This window comes from Pinus tabuliformis, chromosome 7 (genome assembly GCF_031772625.1).
Source record: "Pinus tabuliformis cultivar Carrire ecotype Pingquan chromosome 7, CPIR1, whole genome shotgun sequence".
Classification (NCBI taxonomy): Eukaryota; Viridiplantae; Streptophyta; class Pinopsida; order Pinales; family Pinaceae; genus Pinus; species Pinus tabuliformis.
The window spans coordinates 171,605,704-171,612,700 of record NC_142293.1 but is presented as its reverse complement, the minus strand read 5'-3'; positions in this window follow the sequence as shown (position 1 = coordinate 171,612,700).

The following is a 6,997-nucleotide window of genomic DNA, read 5'->3' as shown; positions in this document are numbered from 1 at the left end:
GAGTATTGGATTGGGGGGGTTGTTATAGTATAAGTAGCAAGAAACAATATTTATTCTTAGAAAGAATGGTTGTTTAGGAAATGAAAAGTTTGCATCTTGTATGAAATACTCTTATTTCAATTTATATATATATATATATATATATATATATATATATATATATATATAGATATATATATAAGTTACATTTTTTATTATGCCTATAAATCTTGTGTTCATGAACATAATTGGTACAAGATTTGCACGTTCCTTAAATTTCAATTGGAATTACTATCTAAAAAAGAAGTCTTTGGTTCAGGTGGAGTAACCTTTTATAGAAACAAGCATCTTTCTTTGAGAAGTCATGGGAGTTTGTCTGGTGCTTTGTCTAATCGTTATCATGAAGTTCTTGGTACAATTGGTACTATTTAAACAACCACCCCTATTTGTATAAGCATGATCTCAAGGGCAGAAGAGTTTAATATTCTCAATTGAACTAAGCACAAACTTTGAAGCAACAACAAAAGTGAACAACCAACCAAAATTCATCACTAACAATTGGTATTTGAAACAATAGTAGTACCACTTCTAGTATGGATTAGTACAAAGATGCATTGGAAAAAAGACAAAGCCAAAAACCATGAGGCATTCATAATTGGATGAACATTCAAATAAGAGTTGGTATATATTCAGGGGAAGCATATCATAAATGCATAGTTCCTAAAGCAACAACAACTACAAGAAGACATAAGGACATGTTTTGCTAATGCTTCGTTTTGTAGGTGTATTTTCCCATGATGGTTTTGTTGAGTTTAGATGGGATAATTCAAGTGCCTCATCAAAGAGATATGATCCCTTGAGAAGAGAAGTCTACAGAGAATAATTCCCATTAGAAACCTCACCCTTAAACATTATTTAAAAGGGGAAGAAAAAGTAGTCTATAACTCTTTTTGCATTGATTTCAAAGGGGGAGAGAAAGCTATTGGTAGATCATGCAGGGAAGAAAAAGTTCAATGACAACCATTCATTTTATGACTTTGTGTTTACTAGATGTATACCCATTACTTGAAGACATTTGATCTCACAGTGAGATGATGTATACCACTAAAAATATTCAATGGATTTTATATGATTATGAAATCCAGACCATCAATATTTTTTATTTTGTGAAAGAATTGAAATGCATGATAGTGTATACAACTAAAAATATATAGTGTATGGTGTATACCACTCAAAATATTCTATGATTATGAAATTCAATCCATCATTATTTTTATTTTGTGAAAGAATCAAATTTCATAATGGTGTTTTCCACTAAAAATATTCTATGATTATGAAATCTATAACATCAATATTTTTTATTTTATTTTGTGAAAGAACTGAAATTCATGAAGGCTTGGAGCACACCTATCGGCTTAAATATGATCGTGATTTCCATTGGGTAGCAATTTGTAGCATATCTTCTATTTCTTTTGTTTTTTGTAAATTTCAAGACTTTATATTAATCATAGAAACAAAATAGATAGTGATGAGCCTCAGTATTGTAACAAGAATGATGCAACTCCCAAGGCTACCAACTTTAATTATCAACCCAGGGTTCGTACAAACTTAAGAGGTATCGACACTATATGTGTAGCATACAATGTGTCCTTCTTTCGATGTCATGATGTAATGGAGTGAATGTAATGAAATCAAATCCTAAACTAATTGAACAAATGGAAATGTTACTTTGAAAAATAATTAATCATAGGCAAGAGCAACGATTTGTAATTTAAATCCTATGAGTATGAATTCAAATAAGTAGGCCTAATCTACTTTTTAAAAAAGGCATGTCCTAATTGGTGTTTATTCTTCCTCAACCATTGATTTAGAGCCTGGGGGTTATGATTAAACCTTGAGAGACAAAAACCAAGCTTATTGAGAAAATATTGGCAAGTATATATATGCTAGAAGAGTGCTACGCGAAGTGATAGGTGCTGCTACAGGAAGTTATAGGTAGCTACAAGAAGTTATGGGATTTGATACAGGAAGATATAATTCACCGAATGAGCAAGAAAATAAAATCCAAATTGGATGGGACAATTTTTTTTATTTAATAGGATGTCTTAGGTATCTTTTCCAAGTGGAATCACTAAAAATGCCCATGTTAACACGTGCTAAAAAATAACAGAAAATTACTTGTCTAAAATATAGAAATTCGAGAACTAGTGAGCTATTTAATTTATCAAATGCATAATCTAATCAAGTGAAAATTAAATGGGGTAAATTTTGTTATTAAATTGAAATTTTTTATGATCTGATGCAAGTGGAATCATCTCAATTGAAACTCATTAGCGTGTTCTAATAAATAGTAGAAAATTACTACTATTTGCTACAAGGGACTTCCAGAAATGTAGATTTGTGAATAATAAAACTAATCCAAGTAGCTCAATGATTACTATGAACTTCTAAAGTTATTCCAAGGATGAAATCATGCTTTTGATCCTACAAAATAACTTACTTCAACCATTTAACCCAATGCTACAACAAGAAATCATCAATACTAAATGTAAAAATAGAAAAAAACAAGAACAAGAGATGCTTGTGAATAAAAAGTGAAAAGAAGAAAAGTAAATTATACAAAAGGGATCTGAGGCTTCTGGGATGATCAATCCCAAGGAAACTTAGAGTCCTATGAAGGATACCAAGATTTAGAACCTAAAAATGGCACCCATATTCATTATTTGAATCATTCCAATTACATTCGTGCTAGAAATGAAAGTGGAGAAGTAAAAATACAAGTTTTCTCCACAAGAAGACTAAGAAAAACCAACCCCTAGAGGCAAATTCGAATTGGTACTTATAAAAAATTATGAGGAAACATTCTCCTTGAAAGGAGGAAGCTTTCCCCTCCAAAATCCCTCAAATAGTGGATCTGGTTCCCAACACCAGGAATCTTCATTAAATGACGGGGAACACATTCCTAGATTTTCTCAATCATTGGAGCTCTAGAATTTGTGCATGATTTCATGATATATTATTGATTTATTATCCAATATTGATCCTCCTATAGTAGGGAGAAAATCCCTAAATTATCTCATCCTCCAAATCTTTATAATCTGCCCAATATTCTCACAATATGATACAAAAATAAATAATATTAGGCACAAATATGCAATTATCCATAAACCATCTTAATGAACATATTAAAGCTAAAAACAAATATTAAGTGTAGAAGGAGAGGTTTAATATAGCCTTCATGTGCCTAAGAAAGGTTAGATGGGACTTAATTTTTGTCTAATTTGGAGGTCCTACCCTCGTACTGAAATTGTTGCTCATCCTCTTAGCAACCTGTCCATCCTTCTTGCCCTAAAGTTCTTCATGTATGCTAACATGTTTCATGTTTTGTTTGCTAACCTATTTGATGCTCTTTCTGCTGCTCTTCTTGCTACTGCAATTTTTTCCTATCTCAGATTCCCAAGGAAGCCCTAATGTAGGTTGAGGTTGCTTCTTTCTCTCAGGTGATTCTTCAACTGTAATGAGTTTTATTTTTTAGGGTAGCACCTTGCTTTTGGTTCATCTTCTTGGCCACTTGGATCTTGTAAATTTAATGCAAACTCAAGTGCAATCCCATCATCATACCCTCTTACCTTTTATTTGCACCCTTGTCATTTCCTCTTAATATTTCCTTACTTCCCAAGGCTCTAGTGGCTGTTCTGGGCAAAATTTTCCTTCATGTAGTAGTTTCTCGGCCTTCATGTAGTACTACAGGATCTTCCTATAGAAATTACAGTCTTCCAGTAGAAATCCAGAGAGGGGCTGAAATTTGATTTGAGAGCTACTGGGATGATGGGGAGTGGTGAGTACATGAGATGCACACAACCTAAATCCTATAGAAACTAAATTTTGCATGCCAAGAGGTGGTGGGTCCACCTTATATTTCTTTTATTTTTTTATTTTTTATTTTTTTCCCTTTTTCTGTTGATTTTTCCATTATTTTTTCTTCTTCTTCTTTTCAACTTTTCTTTCTTTTTTTCATTGCATGCAAAATAAACTCAAAGTACTTTGAGTTAACTAAGTTGGCCCTCACCTACCCCTTCGCACTCCTTGTATTCCATCATGACTAAATGATTACATCCCACTTTCTCAAGTCCTCTTCACTTTTGTCTTGTCCTCTCCCCCATGTGCGGGTGTCTTGGTGGAAAAGTGAAGTTAATTGCAAGATAAGGCCAAGTCTTCTCTGTTATTAAGTTTTTCTATAAAAAAAAACATTTTCTTTCATACACTTACAACATTTTTTGAGCTAAAATAAGTTTGTAGGAGAGGTTTTGAGGATTCCATGCCTGGGTCTTACCTTTGATGTATTTTTGCAAGTGACATTGAGGTTGTTGATATGATTGTTGAAGTTGCCTTTGGTGGTTCTAAAGCTGCTAGTGATGATCCTTTGGCAGTTGCATGCTACAAAGGTAATGGCTGATACGTTGGATTCTTGACGTGTCATATTCTTATGCTTTCTTCTCCATGAATTGGATTTTCTCTAAAAAAATTCTCTTGAAATGTGCTTGGTTGATCAAAGTTGTCATTGTAGGTCTTCTTGATGATGGATCAAACTACTATTGTTTAAGATGATCAGTGACCATGTGGTAGCCCTACAAAATTTTTATGGCTGCCCAATATCGAGGCAATGCTCCCTCAATGCTTCATGTTGATCAATTCTTCATTCTGGGGGTTCCAAGTGGCTTTGATTATGGTTCTAGAGGCCTTGTGCAAACTGCTACAAGACTATGTGTCTTCCAGCAATAGTCAAATAAACCCTCCTAGGATCATTATTTCCTTCAAATGATACCTTTAAAAATACTAATACTTCATGAGTAATATTTTGACAAGGATCAAAGGCCTTCTTTGTGGTGGAAGGGATGTAAGAATGGGTGAAAATGAAGATTGTTCATGGACAAGGGTGAAAATGAGAGTGGAGAAAAGGTCAAGTGGTGTGGAAAAAGAATAATGAGAGTATGGTGGACCTGTATCAACCTTCCTTAAATAAAATATGACCTTTTGACCCCTTTCTCCAATTGGATTGCCTCTTGTAGCTTCTTCTCGGCCATCATGTAGCAATTCAGAACTTCATATGGCATTTTAGGATAACCTCCTGTAGCAAAATTATTTTATGAATATCTCACAAATGGTAGACAAGATTGACCTAAAATTTGGTGATCATGTTTCCATCATCCCTATGCATCTTCCCATTAAAAATATTCAAAAATGGATGCACTAATCGTGAGAAAATTTAAAAAATGGTTGTAGGTGATGGAGGTCGATTTCTAGAAAAGTGTGCACTAGAATTTGCTTAAATTGCTTGGGCATGTTACCATCATCCATATGCATATCCCCTTGAAACTACTTGGAAAATGGATGCACAATTTTCAAGATATGACAAAAATAGTTTGTTCTTTGTGTATTTTGGCTTCCTGTAGCAAAACAGAGCCCTCCTGTAGCATTTTAGGAAAGCGAGGAAAATGAATGGGAAAAGCTTGGGAATGATGGGTGGATGGTGGAAATAGATGAGGGTGATGGATTGGCATGGCATTGGTCCTTCTGGAGCATCTGAGCAAAGGAGGAGAAAGTCCAAGTTTGACTTCCTTTGACTAGAATTTTGACCTTCTTTTTCTTTTGGTGCTAAAGTGTTCTTATTGCTTACAAAGGTTGGAGAGAACCTACATTCATGAGAGAGAGATACATGGAGAAAATATTTTTTTATTTTTCATTTTTATTAGGCCTACTAGTTTCCTCAATGAGGTTTTCAACTAGTAGATCTGCCTAGGCACCTCAAAGGAGGTTTTAACCTAGGATCTTTTCTTTTTTCTCTATTTTCCAACCCATTGACTTCCTCATGGAGGTCCATGAGCCAATCTCAGATGCCTCAAATGATATTTTCATATGAGATTTTATTTTTCTCTATTTTTTTTATTTGTTTTTCATTTTCTATCCTACTTCTTGGCTTAGGGGGTCCTGACCCAGGTTCGAAGTTAGTTGTGCCAACCAACAAAACCCTACACTACTGGCCCTTTCAGCAGCAACCTGCGTAGCGCAGGTTGCAGTCTCACCCGAAGCAGTATGGGAGGATGCAAGAACCAAGTTTCTACATCCAGAGACTAGTGTGATGTCTTCCAGCGCCTTAGATCTGCCTCCGTGCAGATCGATAGACTTCCAAGGCTCATTACTATAAATGTGTTAAAATGACCTTCATACCTTTGCAAAGGTCTAAGATCAGTCCTTCTTGACCTTTAACAGTTGATTTACCTACTTTCGCGCATCAGAAAGCAATCCTAAATAGGCATTCACACAGATCTACTAAATTCTTCAGAAAACATAAGAGAAACCACCAGAAACTTCGCGGAAATGTTTAAACATTCATTGCATACATTATTAAGACTGGTTCAAGATAATTGCGTAGCATTCAATCAGTATTTCATAAAACAAGTCATTTATTAGCATCATATAACATAAACAGATATGAACAGAAATACTCGATAATTCTTCAGAAAACCATCTTTATTGATCTTCAATTCATGAATTATAGACTCAAACTACCCTATGCACACAGTTGTAGGGGTCCATGAACTTAGCTGCGGACTCTACCTAGACCTCTGCCCACTTAGCTGTGGAGCCTCCCTTTCTCTACCTAAGCGCAGGAAGCAAAGCCTTCCTACCTTAGCTCTTTCCCAAGACTCTTCTATGAACCCAATTCTCTATATTTTTTCTAGTTACCTCTTCCTTTCGCTAAGAATCAACTCTTTATAGACTTTTTCATATAATGCCATGGTCTGCGGACTGTGGGTGAATCTCAAAACCGAGTCAAAAACTTTACTTAAAACAAGGGGCTAAGCCCCTTTGACTTTTATTCATCTACATTCTTCACATCCACAAATCATGGAGACTTTACATATTTTACAAAATTTGTTACAAAAAACTATTAATCAATTCCGTTATGCCCTTGGGGGTCCCATCCTAATAGGCCCCCAACATAAAGATTGTTACT